This window comes from Callospermophilus lateralis, chromosome 9 (assembly GCF_048772815.1).
Source record: "Callospermophilus lateralis isolate mCalLat2 chromosome 9, mCalLat2.hap1, whole genome shotgun sequence".
Taxonomy (NCBI): Eukaryota; Metazoa; Chordata; class Mammalia; order Rodentia; family Sciuridae; genus Callospermophilus; species Callospermophilus lateralis.
Window position 1 is genome coordinate 44,032,532 of NC_135313.1, and position 19,093 is coordinate 44,051,624.

Genomic DNA, 19,093 nt, shown 5'->3' on the forward strand with positions numbered 1-19,093 from the left:
AATCCAAGGCTAAAGGCCTTTCTGGGACTGGGGTGAGGTTGGGTGTAGGTCCTTGATTCTGAAGGCCCTGAAAAACAGGAGCTCTGATGTAGGAGGGCAGGAGACTATGAATGTCCCAATATTTTGTATAAACTGACTGAGGAAGAAAAGATTTTACAAATCTATTGTGTTCCTTGTTTGCTGACTTAACCTGCCTTAGTTTGGGCTGCTAATAAAGTCTATTCCAGAGGCTGAGAATCTGAGATCAGTGTGCCAGCATGGTCAAGTTCTGGTGAAGGCACTCTTCCTGGTTTGAAAACAGTAGACATGATCTCACTTGGTGGAAAGCAAAGACAGAAAGCAAGCTCTTGCATTCTTAGCTATTATAAGGTCACTAATCCCATCAGGAGGGCCCTGCCTTCATGACCTACTTTTCTTCCAAATGCCTCCAACTCTAAATGCCATCATATTAGGGATTAATATTTTTAGCATAAATTTTGGAGTGAGTCAATCATGCAATCATCAGTCCATATAGCATATCTTTCTAGGAGTATTCACATTTTAAGGGAGAAACTTTGTATGTAGAACCCAAAGAAGCATCTCCCCCCAGTCACCCTGATATTTCTCAATTTGTATGAAGTTAACTCTTATAGCACATTACCTACCCTAAATGGGTTAAAATCAACATTATCCAGACACTTAATTTCTCTGTTGGAGAGATAGACCCTAGAGAAGAAAACATAATGATTATTAGCAAGGATTCCAGCAATCATACGGAATTTTTTTTTTTTTTTTTTTTTTTTGCTATGGGGATTTGAGATCAATCAGGAGGAATGTGCAAGGTGAGGCCTCACTTAGTTTCTGATTAACAAAGTTAAACTAAGGGAAATGGTCTATGAAGGAAGGGGAACATTGCAATTGTGGCTGAGAAAGGTTGCAAATTAAGGGAAGTTTGTCTTGCCACTTTAACTCAAAGTACGGAAGAGATTTTGGCATAAAATGGAGTGCTTACAAGTTCCTTTCTTTTGCTGTTCTAGGAATAGCTGACCAAAGAGGAGGTACCTGAATAGAAGAATACGAACTAGTTATTGAAACATCCAGTTATCACTTATGACTAATACTTCTTTGTAAATGAAAAAACAGCTTGTGAGCTGGGTGCCATGGCACATGCCTGTAATCCCAGTGACTTAGGAAGCTGAGGCAGAAGGATGGCAAATTTGAGGCCAGCTTCAGCAATTCAACAAGGTCCTGAGCAATTTAGTGAGGTTCTGTATGAAAAATACAAAATAAAAAGGGCAAATTCCTGTTATAAAAACATTCTTCACCAACCTGTTCCATTGACCATCAGACAATTTACAGATACTACTTTGGCAATGACTCTTATTTTCTTTGAGTCAAAATGGGAATTTCAGAAATTAAATTTAAGTAGAGATTTAGACTGTAGAAAGGTTTCTTTCATTCTAGTCACTATTTAAGCTGGTGAAAATGTTTAGAAGTGTATTAACAAAAATGTGTAAAATATGAAATATTCTACCTACTACAAAATGAAGTATCATCTAATCCCATTTAATTATTAATTGTCTTTCATTTTACAGTTGATTTTTTAAAAAGCACTGGACTAAAGAATAAAATAGATGTTGACGGACCCAAAAGTAGAAGATCATACTACCTTTGGACATATGAAATGAAGTCATAGCTGGAACCAATTACTTTCTGTGTTTTCTGTACAAAGAATTTTAGTATTTCAAGAAAGTTCTGAAACAATGAGAGGTTGTGGGTTCCAAGGACACATATTTTAAGTGGCATTGCTAGTTAGGAGCAAATTGGCAAAAGGTTTATTTCAATCTACTGTCTTTCTTTAAAGTTGTCATTTGTGATCTGAGTTATATGCAGAAAACAGGAAGTATAAGACATAACTGTAAGGGCAACCTTCATGTAACTACTATTACACCTTTTTTCTTATATGGTTAAAGGTGACATCTCTTAAATTAGTTTCCTCAGCATAGACTCTTAAACTGCCAAGGTGATAGGATAGTTCATCCTTACACTAAATCAAAAATACTGATGCTTAACAAGTCTTCCAGGCAGAGTTAGAAAATGAATGGTCTTTCAAATGATTGTACCTTGGGCCAAGTATCGCATGTGATTTATTGTGGTCTATCTCTCTTATTACCTCTGTAATAGATTCTTACCCTGTTTCTACTTTTTCTACTTTTTTTTTTTTTTTTTTACCTCCTGCTCAGGTTCAGTCCCCAGTCTTAATCGCTCCAAGCTGCTTATAGCCTCAGAATAGTGGGATGGAGGACAGTTACTTAAACTGGTGATAAAGTAGATTTGTTTCTCCAGGCCAGGGGATGTGGAAGAACATTTGTCCTATAAAGTTGAAGGAAGAAAAAAGGGACATCTTTGCTTCCAGAGGTAAGGGCATGTAAACTCTGATTAAGTGTTGAGGAAAAGGGGTAATCATTTGATATGAGCATGAAAGATGGTGACGATAAATAGCCGTAGTGGAACATAACTACTCCTGGAGAGGATAAGATCAAAGTGAGTATGACATTTTTGAGGAAAAATTTTCTAAATGCTAAATAGATATTTCCAGTTCTGATTTAATGCAAGATCTATTAATGAATTTGTCAAGACACCTATTCTTAGGACAACTGAAACACATAAGTGAAACACAATATAAGGAAAACATATCCATTCAAATGGAGAGAACTTATGACCAATTATCTAAAACATCCACCACAAAAAAGAAAATTTTAGTATGTATGAGTAAATGTGATATGTCTTTAAAGCAAGCTTTATTATTCCTCTTTTTATATTCCTGAAGTAAAGAAGAAGACAGTTTATGAATGTTTCTAAAAAAGGCCTTATAGAGCCATCTTTTCAGAATGAATAACTGTTCCTTATACTAGTGGGAGAAATCTGGTGGATACTCTCTGAGGACAGTATTGGAGAAACTATACATATTTAATATATCAGATAACTAGTTTCTATTACTAAAAGAGAACCTTGAGTAAATTATACCTTGCCCATCACTTCTTCTGGGACATTATATTAGTATTTTGTTCCCATATTACTTTTTCACTCTAGTTTTGCACTTTGTGATCCCAAACAACCAACTTTTGTTTAAGAAACAAGCAAATGAATTTTTTCTGCTTAATGGGAGCAGTGGGTTCTCATCTCAAGTTTGTCAGTATCCACAGAAACTTAGCCACAAGCCAGAGATATTCTGCATGATTCTCACTACCACGCCTAAAAGTCTGTGCAGATTAAATGTTAAACTCAGTTCCCCATATAGCATAACTATCAGATATTATGCATGGAATATAGGGGTAGGAGGTATCTTACCATTCTGGATCTTAAAATGGGTCTCAGAACATTTGGTCTCAGAATATTTGCTACTTTCAAAGTAGTGCTATTGCTTTGTTCACATTTCTTTTTTCTTTTTTTGAGGACATTTTAATGGTTTTACATACACGGATGATACTTGCAAACAAAGTCAATGTTGTGATGATATACTTTCCTGAAGTAAAATTTGAACAAAACATTAAAACAAATTAGAAATATCTAAGAGTCTTTACACAATTTATACCTCCAGTATTAGAATTGTTGCAAAGAAGAAATGCTCTGTACATATTTCAAAAGGGACACAACCATATCAATGTTTATAGCAGCACAATTCACAATAGCTAAACTGTGGAGCCAACCTAGATGACCTTCAGTGGATGAATGGATAAAAAAATGTGACATATATACACAATGGAATTTTACTCAGCAATGAAAGAGAATAAAATCATGGCATTTGTAGTTAAATGGATGGCGTTGGAGAAGATAATGCTAAGTGAAGTTAGCCAATTCCCCCCAAAAAAATGCCAAATATTTTCTCTGATATAAGGAGGCTGACTCATAGTGGGGTAGGGAGGGGGAGCATGGGAAGAATAGATGAATTCTAGATAGGGAAGAGAGGTGGGAGGGAAAGAGAGGGTGCAGGGGATTAGCAAGGATGATGGAATGTGATTGACATTATTATCCAAAGTACATGTATGAAGACATGAATTGTGTGTCAACATACTTTAAATAGAGAGATATGAAAAATTGTGGTATATATGTGTAATAAGAATTTTAATGCATTCTGCTATAATTTTTTAAATCAATAAAAAAATCTGAAACTTGAAAATCAACATTATCCTAATGACTTAACTTTTCATCCAACTTCAGTAAACTCACTCTAAATAAACCTAACAATCAAAAGAAAAATCTGATTACTTTAAGAAATTATCTTCTATTGTGATAGTTAGCATCTCATCCCAAAGTGACATTTTCTGAGCCTGAACAAAAACAAGTTCAGTTTAATTCCAAAAATAAATGAGAGAGGCCTTCATTAGTGGTTAAATACTGATCAATTTGCTAAATAAATCACAGAAATACTTTTTTAAGTACTCACTACCAATCCTTACCTTTGATATTTTATTTTCTTGTACTCAGTGAGAAATGAAGACTACAGTTGGGAACTGGTAACTAATATCATTAAACAACCTTGAGAAAAGGTGAGCATGGACCATACCTCATGTTCATTTCTGTTTTCTTTGAAGACAGGAAACTTACTGTGTTTGAATATCTTCTTATCAGAGTTTTTATGCTTGGCTTTCTCTGTCTGCCTCCTTTAGCTCATAACCTTATTTTGCTCCTTGCTCCATCCCAGTCCTAGTGATCATGTCCAGCTAGGCTGTGGTGGCAGCTGCCATATTTGATGTAATTCACATAAAGACTAACTTGCCTTCTGTGCTATTCTTTTGGTCCCTTTCTCTCTATTAGGAAGTATGGGAAGTCAAGTTTGCTTTTACTCTTCAGTCCTGAATTTTTTTTTTCTGATGTTTAGAGACTATCAATCATTTTGTCAGATATATTAGGCTTTTGTCTTTGCAAACATTTTTGGTGACTTTCAAGTCATAGCACTTAGGTTGTTCTGTGAAACTATGCATATCTTGGCCTGAAGGATCAAACTCGCTGGGTATAAGTGCTCTAGGTTGTGCTGGTGAGCTCCTGGGCCCTGGGGTTGCTAAGGTGGGGAGTCTTAAACACAGAGCAATCCTCTGGGGACCCACTTTGAAACATTCTGCTCTTTTAGATCATGCATTAGGCTAGACTTGCCAGATTTGGACAGGTTGTGGAGCGCCAAGAAACCTACAAGAATTGTGTCTTTTCCAGGAATCGGTCATCTTGTTCATTAGGTAGAAAGACCAATGTGATTCTACAAGTATTGTGTATTCACAATTCAAAATGTTTCATAATGTTTCTAGGATTTATGGCGTTTAGTGAGAAACAAAACTGTGTTGATGGAATCTAGCTTCTTGATGCAAAAATATGTTCCTTCCAGTCTTTGGATATGTTAATATTACTATATACTTATTATTGCTGGCAAGTCAAAAGCAGTTATCTTTCTCACTGGAGCAACCTTTAGCTTAGGTTGAAATAGTCTTTGTTTTTATTAATGATCCAATTAATGATGGAAGTATATTATATGATAAGGTGGAAAATTAGGGCCTCTAACTTATGACATTTTCTTCTCCTGAAAACAGGACTAAACAGTATCCTGTTGATTGAATTGATGGATTAAGTCCTTCTGAAGACAGTAGATAAATTTTTACAAGTTATAAAATGTTATAAAATATTTGGGTCATATTTTTCTACCAAGAACTTTGTAAATATTGTTCTATTACTTTCTGGCACTACTGGTTTCTGGTGAGATTCTTAGATTACTTTAGTTAGCTTCTTTCCCTCTGTAGTGACTCATTTTGTTTTCTCAGAAGGTGGCTTCTTTAGTTTACCACTCTTAAAAAATTCTTATATATAATACTCTTCAACAAATTTCTGTATTTAATACATAAAAATTATTGGATAGCAGAACACACAGATTAATTGTGTAAGATCTATTTTAATCATTCATTTGTGCTTCTATTCATTTTAAAAATTAACTCTAGGTTTTTAAATGGAATACAATATCATACTTTTAACTTAAAAATGAAGGCCAAAATGTTTTATTTGCTCACCAGCAAAATTCCCTCCAATAATAACTACTTATGTGAGTTATGTTTGAAACTTCTGAGATTGTTTCTTTCACCATTTGACTTCCTTTATGAGGATTTTAAAATCCATAAACAACCAGTGCATATTGGACAAATCTGGTTAACTAAATGGCTCCCTAACTATTATAGAAACAAATGGAGATTCCATTAAGGCAAAAACCTTCACACAATGCTATTAGTTTAATTTTAACAAAAACCCCTTATCTTCGTTAACTTCTTTATGGAGGACTTATGGAAAGGGTCTCTTAGAATGTAGGTTTCTCAGCTTCTGCTAGTATTAGTGGGCAAAGCAAGGAGAGGAGAAAGTTTGCCAATATGGTGATTAGAAAGACCATGACCTTGCCATATATGGATGAGTTTGTTGGGATGAACCCAACTATTAGGTATAACAAAGAACTCTAATTAAAAAAAAAGATAAAAAATAAGGAGCATTAGGATAATAAGAAAAAGAAGAAAGACCATGATCCTAAAGTCATACAACTCAGCTTAAATGCTAGCTTTGCCATTTACTAACTATGAAAATCTGAAAAGTTATTTAACATCTTTTATCCTCGTTTTCTTCATATTTATAATACAATAATGATGAATATTTTGTAAGAATTAGGTGGAATAATGTATGTAAAGCATCAAGAACAAAGAAAGGACTCAATATCAGTTACCATTTCTTGAGCAAAGTGAATACCAAATATGTCTGTAAAGAAAGTTTGGTTTTAATTTTGTCCCTCTAGGACTCTACTTTTCTGTGGCTTTTAATAATGAGATGTCAATTTTACGACCTGGTAGTTTATCTACCAGAACCTAAGGACCCATTTTCATTCAGGCATTAAAAAAAAAAAAAAGGCCTTCAGAAAGCAAAAGTGATATTGCCTCAGCAGTTAAGTGTACTGTTAGCATAGGAACAGTTACTAAAGGAAGGACTTTTTTTCCTGTGGGTTTTCAGAGTCATTCAGATGAAAAATCTTAGGAATTTCATGTGTACTGAAGCCTTCTCATTTTTATCAAAAGTGTTAAATCTGAAAAGTATTAAGTTAGAAATTCTTTGGATTATGTCTGAAAATCATTTAATATTTTAGATTATTTGAAGACTGTTTAATCCATCTATTCTCTAGTCCTTGGGACCTATAGGTGGGTTTCAACAGGTCAGTACACTCCCTGAAATCATATACAAAGCCAGTGTTCTATATATTTTGTGCTGAGAAGTCTATAGTATTTAAAGATTATTAAAAGGTTTCACAGCTCAAATTGAATTTAAATTCCAAGCTACTCTCATAATTATCTTTGAAAAAAATTAGACCAAGAGAGGATTATTTCATTAGACTATATATTTTAGCCTGATGTATAATAATCTTCACTGAATAATGCTTTAATAATATGCCTATGTGATTTAATAAAACAAATAATAGCCATATTTTTCCCTAGAAAATACTATAAACATAATTGTTGATCGTAAAGTTCAATAATTACTTGTGTCTCACATTTCACATATACAAGTTTCAATGAAAATTTCCTTTTAGAATCCAGTGTCAGAAAAATCTTAGGTTTGTCTTAGTATCTGCAATTCCAGCTTCTTTTTCACTAATTAAAAAAAAATTTGAATTTATTTGTATGTGGTGCTGGGAACTGAACACAGTGCCTAATGCATGCAAGGCAAGCACACTACCACTGAGCCACAACCCCAGTCCCTTCTTTTTATTTTTCAATAGTGAGAATTTTATTACTCATTCTATTTTTCATTTTTTCCTTGTCTTTCAGGCAACTGAAGCTCAGAATTCAATGGGATTCATTGAAAGCATCTAAGTTGCTCTTACAAATGACATATTTACTTTATCTATTCCATAGAAACCAACCACTTTCTCTTTCTAATTATATTTTATTATATATATTCATATTGTCTTTATATAAACAGTGGAATATTATAGATGTGCATTAAAATAAATCATTTTATAATTGACTGTGTAGGATTAAATGAAAGGAAGATTTTCTTAATTACAGTGAGTAAGGCAAATACATTTTTCATGGGAGAGAAAAAAATGACAAGAAAGAATAAAAACTTATTTCATGATCTTTATAACAGATCATTGCCCTCCATATTTGTCAGGTAACTCTTGAAATGGATTTTCTCAGCAGTTGGATGCTGCTTGTGCCCTTAAAAAGTGGGTCAGCTGTGACTTATAAGAATACTTCAGGCCTTGCAGAACAGTCTAGTCATTTACTCAATACCAATTACTGAATAATTGAGTCACAAAAGGAATAGAAATCAGGCAGTTCATCTGTCTATTCTGGAAGTCAAAGTCTTATTCTTTTAAGTCAAAGTCTCTCACTTTTGTATTCACTCTCTCCTATATGAATGGAGAAGGAAGTGAGTGGATGCATTAGGGTTGGGAAATACAAAAGCTTCAGGGTTGTCATTTCTGAGTTGGGCATGCAAGAATGGTATAATTAAGAATTTGATAATGGAGTAGATGGATTAGTGTGCATCTAAGAAAAGATCTTGGTTATAACCTGGAATCATTTTAAGTTGGTGAATGATTTATTCAAACATTCACTTATTTATTCAAGGTGTATTTATTGAGTTTCTACTCTCTGTAGGTGTTAAGAAATTGGGGACACAAACAAGAAAACACCATTGCTTCTTGTTTCTGAGGATCACATCTGTAGTTTATGGGAGATGAATAATTATATCATTACCCACCAAGAGCAACATAGGATTGTACAAAATGCTGCAAAAACATGGGGACAAAGATGATTGGTATTTCCCAAGTTCAGAGGTCTTTAGAGGAGCTGATTTTGTCCTGGTCTTTACAAATACACAGAATCATAAAGCAGAGAAAGGAAGCATGTTTCAGCCAAGGGGAATGACTTTCAAAACTCTGGGGATGTCAAAATCCATACCACACTTGGGTACTATTTATTAGGGCTGCAATTTAACCTGCGTTTTTGTGGGTGCATGCTAGAAGGTAGTGGGGGATACAGCTAAAAAACTAGAAACAGATTGCAAAGGGCCTTGATCATTTTAAGGTGTTTGGATTTTTTTTGTGTTGGATATGATGAGCCTGAGTCACTCATGCACTTAATTTGAACCCAGGGGCACTTAACCACTGAGCTACATCCCCTATTTATTTATTTAAATTTTGAGACATGGTCTCACTAAGCACTTAATTTGAACCCAGGGGCACTTAACCACTGAGCTACATCCCTAGACTCACTTTTTTTTTTTTTTTTTTTTTAATTTTGAAACATGATCTAACTAAGTTGCTGAGAGAAGGTTGGCCTCAAATTTATTATCCTCCTGCCTCAGCCTCCTGGGTGCTGAGATTACAGGGGTTCACCACACTGCTCAGCTGGTCAGGGTCATATTAACTACCTTTTATAATTTTAAAACAAAATAATAATAACTGCTATCTGTTTAAAAATTCAGCATATTTTTGTGTGTACTCTATAGTTACTGGAATCTGTACCTAACTCAAATTGTAAAGTGCCTTATAGGTGACTGTTTATTACTTCTAAAAAACAATTCAGGTGACTATAAGTGCTTTGCCTGTGTTAGTGATTACCAAGGGAAAAGTTTATTGCTTATTCCAATATTTCATCCATTAGATGAGGACTATTAACCACAGGGCTTCACAACTGCATAGATAATATAAATTCTAAATTGCACAAATCTTTCTATACCAGAGAATACAAATGTGTCTATATACCTGTGCCAGCATTTTTGAAGTAGCAGCTGTTGCCTGGAGCATTGTTTCCCTCTGCATCTGGATTCAGAGGGAAAGAGTACTACAGTTGATTAGCAATACCTTCCTAGGGAAGGTACAGTCACATTTTTGCTGTCCTTGGTTATATCCTTTGTGAGATAAATCAAGGTTTACTGTTTATATCACAAATATATTCTACCTTGCTTTTTAAAATAATTATTTTTTAATGTAGTTGGAAATAATACCTTTATTTTATTTTATTTATTTTATGTGGTGCTGACGATGGAACCCAGGGCCTTGCACATGCTAGGTGAGTGCTCTACCACTGAGCCACAACTCCAGCCCTCTTGCTTTTTAAAATCATATGAAGAATATGGTTGAAAGTTAGTTAACTTAGTTCCAGGGTTACCCATGGAAGAAATAGTGTACTTAGTGACAGAATAATTAAATAAGTTCTTTATTACTACAAGTTGAAAAAGTATAAGAAGATAAAGAAGAGAAACAGAATTTCTAGGATGCAAGATCTTAGAAGGTGATCAAATGCCAATACTAATGAATAGTGCAAAGATTATAAGTATAAAAAATTTAATGTGAAAGTATTCAATAAAGGAGAGTTGAAGAATAAAATAAGGTATAATATTTTTCCTGAAGCTGGAAAAGCTAGATTCATGAAGTAACCATGCATGCCAGAAAAACAGAAAAGAGTAAAAAGATCTCATTCTCCCTGTGGAGGACAAGAAGACAGAGCCAAGTTGAAGTCTGGGCTGAGTTCAAAGCTTCCTCAGAAGGTTGAAGACTTCTTTCCACTGTTCTGACCTCTGCAGATCTTGAGACTTTGTTAATATACTATTAAAAAGTCATACAGAATAAACTAACTTTTTCCTTTTTACTCACTTTTCCCCCTCAATTCCAGATGGCTAAGTGATTATTTTCATATATCACAATTTTTATTTAGTTGTGTGGCCTATTAACCACTTTGGACATATCTTAAAGCAAGATCTTGGGCCAATTAGCCATGCAATCCCTTCCAGATCTGTGAATGTACTATAAAAATAGATAATACTGTACTTGGAAAATTCTCCTCTTATCCAAAAAGCCTTAGTAATTTGAGAAAGTAAATTCTTTCTGTAAGAATTTAAACATCAGTAAACAGTGTACGACTTAGAAACAAAACAGGGAATCATATTAGTTGACAGAAGAAGCCATTGTTCTCACTTTGAAGATGAAGAGAGAGAATCATAAATCAATACATTATTTATAACCTGCACACCTTGTTCAACAAATCAAAGATTGGACCTTCAAGCTATCTAGCAAAATATAATTATGAAACCAAACTATTTGATAAATACAATTGTTATAGATCTAAAAATAGTTTATTCAAGAATTTGCTTTTATGTTTATGTACATTTTTTTCTATTTTTTATTAGAGCTTTATAGTTATACATAGTAGTTGGGTTCATCCCAACAAACTCATATAATGTGTAGTATCTTAATAATTGATTTTATACCTTACTTTACCTTTGTAGAATCATTCTTAAGTAAATACAAGCCTTCAGAATGCCTCTTTTCCACTTTTCTTGGTTTGAGCTTTACATTTCCTCTAAATAATGTGTTTTGAATATATGAATGCTAAGGTATAAATTTTAAAATATATTTGGATATCTATGTATTGGCATATGGCTTAAAAATACTTACGTTTTGTTCAGATTTACATTATGAGACAATATTTGATAATTAAATCTCCTAAGAGGCCATACTTCCTGTTAACCTAATTGAAGATTAAAGTACTTTGTTCTCCTTTGTTCAGAGACCCAGAGTGTGAAAGGAAAATTTGTAAACTATTATACACTGATGATTTATATTTGTTTATATTTATTTATTAATTCACAACTTCTCTAGTTCATATCACCTTTAGCCTGAATGCATAAAATCTTGGAGGGTATATCTTATAGTAAGACATGACTACACATTAATCTTAGATTTTTAAATGCAGATACACTTAAGAGTCATGACACAAAAATTCTTTTTAGAAGTTCTTTGAAGTTTCCAACTGTGATTTTGTACCCTTTGTCAAATATTGAAGAGATATGGATCTCTGAAAATTTTTTGAAGAAATTCATCCATGAACAACACACATCTTGTAAATGTGTTCCACTTACCCAGTGAAATTGGTTCTCTACCAGTCACTGCTTTAATATGATAAATTCATTAAAAATTACTTTGAGGTGCTGGGGTTGTGGCTCAGCGGTAGAGCACTTGCCTGGCACATGCAAGGCCCTGGGTTCTATCCTCAGTACCACATAAAAATAAGTAAATAAAATAAAGGTATTATGTCCAACTACAACTAAAAAATAAATATTTAAAAAATTATTTTGATGTAATGATCAATTTGTTTCTAAGTTTGATTTTTAAAACTAACCAAAAAGGGGCAAAATTGAATAAAAGTGACATCAGCAAGCATAGAATCAGAATACTTCCCCTCTTAAAAAGACCTTTGAGATTTCCCTTAGAAAAGAAAAAAGATGTGGAAAATGGTAATTTAATTAATTCAGTCTTTGAAGAAATCTGTATCCTACTCTATGCTCTGCCTCTCATGTACTGTGTAACACTTAATTTCTCATAATTTCTTTGGAGTACTCTTTTTCAAGTTATGACTGTCCTTGGACTTGATACCCTCTTTTATGCCTACTTTCCCTGGTGGGGTTCATGGAGACTGCCTCCTATTTCTCGAGAGGATATTTGCTAAAACAAAAATGAAATCAATTGCCAGGATAATTCTACCTAGTTGTGTGTTTTTACAGCAAAAGTCAACAGCACATTGTCCCATTGCTTTTAAAAAAAAAGTTCAAAATTGGCATCAGGAAGTGATGCTGTGACCTCAGTTACATGGGGATTGAAGGCATTTCCTGGGTTGCAGATGTTTTGCTTACAGGACTGAAGAATTATAGAACTGATTCATTTTCTCTTTTTTTTTGCTTATTCCCTTTTTTCTTTTCTCTCTCTCTTCTTCCATCAGCTGCATTCCTTCTGAGCTCTCTAGGGATTTAAATTTTTCATATGGACCCTAGTTTCACAGATAATGAGATCCAAAGTATATGTCCCTGCCACATTTCTCCCCAAACACTTGTCATCATTGTCATTCATATGGAATATTATTTAGAGTCTGATTATTTACAGATGTATAAAAAGCCTGGCACAAAGAAAGTAAAGGAATTTTACTAGCAGGAACTCATAAAATAGAAATATCAGTTTGAATGGAAGAATATATGCTTATTTTGAAAAGGAAAAACCAGAGATGTTCGCCTCTTTTGTGGGTCTTTCGCCTGCAGGGCTTAAGTTGAAATTCTCCTTAGATATGATATCTCTTTCCCTTTTGGATTGATGAATATTTGGACAGCAGAGAACACCTAACTACCTTTCTAACTCTTGAGCTTAACTCAGTTTGTGGTCTGTAAGATGATTAATAAATATTTGTTGAACTGAAAGGAATCTTTCGTAGTTATTAAGCAGTAACTGTAACAACACAGTAATGTTTGGGTCTGAAAAGGCTATTATAAAAATTATAAGAGTCATATATTCCCTGCTGAGATATTAATGTCTGCCAAACTTGAACAGAAAAAGGGCATCCTTAGGGAGAAAATGAGGTAATACATAAATTAATTTTGCCATGAAATGATCCAGAACAATCTAGGGCATTCTGAAGTGAGTGCCAATTGAGGCGGATGAAAACTGCTTTTTAAAATATGTCAACTTTCCCAAAATATGAAGTCATTGCATTTTCTACTAATTGATTGGCTTGCAAAATTCACCTCCTGGAACAGTCCTAACTTCCAATGAGAGAGGTGTGAGTTTAAGAAATAAATCTTGTTTTTGTAGATATAATAAAAGTCTACAAACAGAATGTGACATAATGACTTAGGTCATCAAGACTTGTCCTTTGAAGTGTAATTTTTAGGTATACCTACTTATTAAAAAGTGCTTCATCAGAATAAAAAAGGGATCTGTTCCACTGTTTTACTTTATAATGACTTTTGGAAAAATCTATGCTTACTGTTTTAAGTGATCACTTGAGTAATACATGGTCTCTGTGAAAATCTTAAATAATATGTAAAGTTTTAAAATTGAAAAATCCTTGTGCTAATCCATTTCTAGAAATATTACTATTTATAGATTTTAATATATAATTACAGAGGTTTTCTGTAAGCATAAGTATAAATCACAAAAAATGGACTTTTGTCCATTTTCAATGTTTTATAAGTATATATAGTATATGTGTACTTGCAAACTAACTAGATATACATGATAATAAATAGATCCATAATTTGAACTATAATAATACATATTTTAGTTAATCCTAAAATAAATTCGAAATGCTTTACTAAATTGAAAGTAAATACTCTGAGCAGGCACAGTGGTCCATGCCTATAATCCCAGTGACCCAGGAAGCTGAGGCAAGAGGATTGAGATTGAGGCCAGCCTCAACTTAGCAAGACCCTCAGCAGTTTGGCAAGACTCTGTCTTATAATAAAAATAAAAAAAAAAACTGGGAATGTATCTCAATAGTAAAGTTCCCCAAATTTAATCCTCAGTGGGAGTGTGCACGTGCGCGCGCACACACACACACACACACAGTACTTTGTGAGTAAATAGAAAATTAGTATTATACTGATTATTTTATACTAATAGTCTCAGAAAATTTGAAGTTAAAGTAAGTCAGAATATATATACTGAGTAGTTGGTTTTGTTCTAGGTGTTTCCCCATTTTTCTTCTCATTAATTTAATTCTTATATCATCTCTGTGGAGTAGTATCTCCATTTTTACAGGTCAAAAACTGAGGCTCAGAGGTGAAGTAACTTATTCCATGACTTAATAAAAACAAATAGCAGAGCCAGTGTTTGCTCTTAAAAGTATAGTGAACTTTATTCAGTCTGAAAATTTGACTATATATGATTTAATTTTTTAAAAATATAAGAAATATAGCTTGTTAGAATATTAAAATCAAGAGGACAGAAACTTTTTCTCTCCAGTCTCCTGACTCTCTTCTTTTAGGCACAAAGTAATGTTCACGTTGTTTTTTTTCCTGTGCTGGGGATTGAACTAAGAGCCTCCAGCATGTGAGGCAAGCACTCTGCCATCAAGTTATATCATGTCCAACCCCTGCCCCCCCCTTTTTTAGGAAAGGCTTCACTAAGTTGCCCAGACTGGCCTTGAATTTACAATTTTCCTGCCTCAGCCCCCTGAGTTGCTGGAATTCTAGGCCTGTGCCAATACACTCAGCATGTTAACGTTTTGTTTTCAATGAATTAAATCTATGCTCTTCTGTTATCCTTTCCTCAATAATTGTAGCTGAACCATTTACCCTTTCCATTGGAGCCTACATTCTGGTGAATGCAGGTAATAAGTAAGCTAATCAATTATATGATTCCAGACACTGAATAAATGCTATGAAGGAAATGAAGTATGACTCATGTACCCAGAATTATGTGTGTGGTTGTATGTGTGGGCTCATTATAGGTATTATGTTGTCTGTTGTATGTGTAAGTTTTATATGTGTTGAATGTTTTTTTGTGTATATGCTGTGTGCATTTTTTGAGTGTGACGTGCAGTGGGTTCTATGTATGTGTTGAATATGAATGTGTGTGAATATTGGTGATTGTGTTTTATTTTAGGTAAGATGGGGCCAGAGAAGACATTTCTGAAAAATGCCTTGTTGAAATTGTAGATCAAAAGTTAATGTTGTGTTTATGGTATAGTTCTAAGAATAAGGTATATGCAATTATGTTAGCACCAAACTGTAATGTGATGATGAGGAGAGAACAATACATATTTAACAACTTCTCCTTTCATAGATTATCACACTGAATCCTCACAATTACTCTATGAAGTGAATATTTTAACTGGGATTCAAAAGGCATCTTCTGACCTCAGACCTTGGTGCTCTTTAAGCTTAAAAAAAATGGAGAAGGAAAGATGTAAAGCACTGTTAGAAGTAGATAGTGGAGCTGGGTGTGGTGGCACACACCTGTAATCCCAGTGGCTCAGGAAGCTGAGACAGGAGGATTGCAAGTTCAAAGCCAGTCTCAGTAAAAGTGAGGCGCTTAGCAACTCAGTGAGACCCTATCTCTAAATGAAATACAGAATAGGGCTGGGAATGTGGCTCAGTAGTGAGTATCCCTGAGTTCAATCCCTGGTACCCCCCAGGCCCCTCCATAAAGGAAGTAAATAGTGGAGAATCATAATTTCTGATTGTGGAGAAAAGTAAATGTGAAAGGGAAGCATGTGAAGTCCATTATTATAGCATAACTGACTTACTGGGAATATTAATAAGCCAAAATAACGTAAAACAGAATAATGACTGGCACAGTGTGTGCTACCTGTGGGTTTTTTTTTTTATTGCTGGCCTGGGACATTCATAGGAGAAACTAATGCAGTATATTGACACATGAGGTCTATGACTTTTAAAGCTTGAAGAAGAATTGAGTGCATGCTATATAGTCCAGCTGTGTACCAAGATGCTTGTCCTCAGCATGCAAGCTGAGAACAATGGAGATGTAACACAAATCCACCATACATTGCTGGATAATAGTTGAAACTTAACTTTTGCCCATGGAGCTACTAAAAATATATTTGGAATGTATTTTTTGAATTATTTAATTTCCTTAGAAATGACAAAGAGTTCATTTAGTCACATTACCGTGGAACAATGATTTTTAATTTTAGCTGTACAGATCTCCTCCTTTTATAACAATTGAATTCATAGGTAGCCCAAAATTGAACAATGTAAAAATTAGAACATACATATTTAAAAACTCTCAAAAATTGAATAACCACATGTTGAGAGCCACAGCCAAAGGGGCCCCAGCAAACTTCCATTTCGCCTAGCCGTCTCCTTGCAAAATTCCTCATTGGCAACCTTCCATAACAGGTACTGTCCTCCATTTAGCACAGCTTTACACATATTAGCCCAATCTGCTGGCGTCATGTTCAAGTTGGTAATGGATTCGACCAAGCTTACAGTGAAGGGTGCTTGAGGACCATAGGTTGTTACAGCCTCTTTTAGCTGATTCACTGTTTTGAAATTTAAACTTTTTAAATTTGGATTCATCAGAGCTTGGTGCTGATAATGCCAAGGTCGCGGGTTCGTTCCCCGTATGGGCCACCAAATGCCGCAGTCTGGCTGGGCACAATTCAGGAGCCACTTGTCAAAAGAAACTAACTTTATTTTTAGAACCACACATGCCAAACAAAACAGCTCCTCAGGAAAAAACCCTCAGAGCCCAACTGCCACCACTGGCTTCCCACAAGCCACTTTCACACTCACCAGCCTCTTCACCTCCCACAATCCTCCTGCTCTTAAGGCCGATTGGCTGGGTTGCATGGGTGGAGCCAAAAAAGTCCCCCAATGAGCATTCCGTGGTCTGAAAGGGCAGGGAAACAGCCCAATGAGCATCACCGCAGAGGAGCCAATCAGCTAGATGTTGCTGGGGCCGCTGTGAGCCAATCATCAGCCGGCAGTCTGGAAGTTTGCTGGCAGCTGGAAGTTTGCTGGGGCCCATTTGGCTGTGGCTCTCAACAACCACACTCAAAACAAATGTAACAAGTTCTATTAAAAGACAAAGATTACCAGATTTAAGAATAAAATAAAGAAAAAATAAAATGAGCTTCTGTACTTGAAAATAAAATGAGAAAATTCCAACTAAAATAAAGTTGGCATAGTTGTATTAATATCAGACAAAATGCACTTTAATATTGTTAGAGAGTTTAGATATTGATCAAAAGAACTTGACAGTTTTTGAATAACCAAATTAGCTTAGCCCAGTTCAACACATATGTTTTATAATATGATATTTGAGCATTAGCAGTCCATGTTCTAACTTAAGTCTTTAGTAAATCATAGTAACTTTCTTATTCTGGTTTGTTACAAATGCTAATGTATTTTGTTTTTCATCTGAACCTATATTTTAAACTCTGGATTAAATATGTTATCTAGACAAAATAAATAGCATTATTATTTGGTTGTGAGCAACAACAGGGACACATTCTTATGGTACAAATGAAATCACTCCCATTTACTCTGTTTTAGTGGATAGATGACCTATATTCATTAGTGAGAAAGTAACTTTAGAATGATGGAATGCCTCAAGGAGCAGTCCTCTTTTTTCTTCATGATCACCTGAATAGGCCAAGTTAATTATGGTACAGGGGTTAGCGGAGCTACTGTGTCCTCACAAAATGGATAGGCACAGAATCAGCATCAGCATTGAGGAAGCAGAAAGCCTCCACAGTGGCCAAAGGATTAAGTACTTTTCTTTGGCATGAATTCATTGTTCCTTCCAACATTTATGCTTTTGTATAAATATTTTTATTTTGTGTGAAGTCAAATCAGTATCACCAGGGCAATGAACTTTATTTGTTGGACATATTGTTCTGGTGATTTTATGTAGTAGACTGTTAAAAATTCTATTCTATTAGAGATGTTGACTTCAGTGTTAGGTAATGGATGAGGGAAAGTGAATTAGCAGGAATTTAGATGCTAAATTATTTTGATTTTGTTTACATGTTAATTTGTCTTTTTTTGTGGTTCATTTTAGCATAATTATAGTTTTCTCCCCCTCAGAAATCTGATTTTTCTTAACATATGTCACATGATTTATGTTGTACAATATGATATGTATTGACTCTTATGTCAGCCACTGGCCATTGATAAAAGTGGACAGTTTTCATGAGGATATTATCCTGGCAAATGAGATATCTAAAGAATTCAGAGCGATTGAATAAGTCACTGTGTATTTAAGAAGTGTTTTTAGACTACAATTAAAATATAACAGCTTTAAATGTTCAAAATATGTTTATCTCTTTTGATCTTAAATAAGTTTGCTCATCAGTAAAAATTAAGAAGACAATTGAGCTACCTAATTTGTAGGGTTCTTGTGAAATTAAAGGAAATGCAAATATTTGTTATTTTTTAAATATAATCTGGAAGGGCATGATGGTGGGAGGTATTATAATAGGCATTTTGAGACAAAAGGTTGAAAATGTCATAAATGAAGGCCTTTGACTTAAAAGCTAAAATTCTTTAAAATCTTCAGATTGCTTAAAAGTGAGACTTATCCAGGTAAAGACTGTCATAAAAACAGGTGGCTGTTTATTTTCAGTAATTTGAAGGAGCTTGGTAAGTACTAAGGATTCTTTCTTCTGCCATGTAAAGATGACTTAAACACATCTAAAGGCCTGGTACTGCAAATGTAAGTTAGAGAGATGGGTAATATTACTAGAAACCGTGATATCATTGAAACCAGAGAGTGGACTACAGATAAAATTTTTCAGTT

General features: G+C 34.4%; 1 long non-coding RNA gene across 1 annotated transcript; it reads left to right on the plus strand.

The window, feature by feature from the left end:
- The first annotated feature begins 2,327 nt into the window (after nucleotides 1-2,327).
- Nucleotides 2,328-7,912, plus strand: LOC143406907 (uncharacterized). The gene is made up of 3 exons (XR_013092306.2): nucleotides 2,328-2,397; nucleotides 4,468-4,529; nucleotides 7,821-7,912. It is a non-coding gene; the product is annotated as an uncharacterized LOC143406907 (long non-coding RNA).
- Nucleotides 7,913-19,093: the final 11,181 nt, after the last annotated feature.